This window comes from Engraulis encrasicolus, chromosome 10 (genome assembly GCF_034702125.1).
Source record: "Engraulis encrasicolus isolate BLACKSEA-1 chromosome 10, IST_EnEncr_1.0, whole genome shotgun sequence".
Lineage (NCBI taxonomy): Eukaryota > Metazoa > Chordata > Actinopteri > Clupeiformes > Engraulidae > Engraulis > Engraulis encrasicolus.
Window position 1 is genome coordinate 48,600,458 of NC_085866.1, and position 1,185 is coordinate 48,601,642.

Genomic DNA, 1,185 nt, shown 5'->3' on the forward strand with positions numbered 1-1,185 from the left:
TCCATTTCTGAAGACCTGCACTTCTATATTTTTATAGAACTCCGTTGTTGGTTTGGTTTACATTCATGTACTTGATAATACATATAAATAGTTATATTACATAAATAAAATAAAAAATATGCATTTTTGATAGCTTTGTATTATAAAAAATATATATTTTCTGAAAAGGCACTTAGTGGGTTTTGCATCTGAACTCCTCATGTACAGTTCAGATGTAAATTGGCCAAAGAGTCATTGATGTCGAGTTGACTAATATGCCAACTAGCAGAGTTTTGAGTTTCCAGACATAGTCATTTTTAGCAGCAAAACTTACTATATATGTTGGTCATACTAGTAAAAATACGTTTATTACTCATGAAAAGATTAAATTTGGAAATAGGCAGCACAGTTTCCATGAGCAGCATACACAGTTGAATTACCTACTCTGGCCACCATCTTACACAGTGCACTTTTAACTCTTTTGACAGCACAGTACAGTTACAAATAACTTCGAGGTAGGAATGGAAACATGACTATTTCAGGTGTCTGGTAAGGTGTCATGACAGCTGCTGGTCATGCAGCGATGTGTGGCTGTGTTTATGTCTTTTTTAGTGTCAGACTTTACAAGACCATAAAAAATGTGTTTTTCTTCAGAGCAGACATGCTGAAGGGGGTGGCAACCTATGGTTGCTGTAAGTGAACAGGTGGACAGGTAGTACAGCAATGGATATGTGCATTACAAAATTAATAAACAAATACTTGTTTCACCTGTATTTTAATTTATAATTCATTTGTTACATTGTTGTGTACCCTAAGGGAAAGGGCCATCATCTGTGGTATTGTGTCCATATGAATAAAAGATGATACCCTTTTCATACAGCCAAGAGGCAAGTTCATAAATGATTCAAGAAGGATGGCCGCATTTGGAACTTTAAAGAGAGTTGAGGAATGTAAGGGAAAGGAACAAGTAGGCCTATTTTCTTAGGTGCATTCTTTTGTTTCACAGAAAAAGTTAGGCACATGCTCACTTCAATGGGCTACTAACTACTGTATACTTGAACAGAATATGACCTATTAATATTGGGCAATATTTGAATATTGACAGTGCACTTATATGCTGTAGGAAATGGAATGAAATAGGTTTCGCATTAAACCATAAAAGGCTTGCTCAACAACACCCAAATGTGATAGCCAGAGAGCGATGAA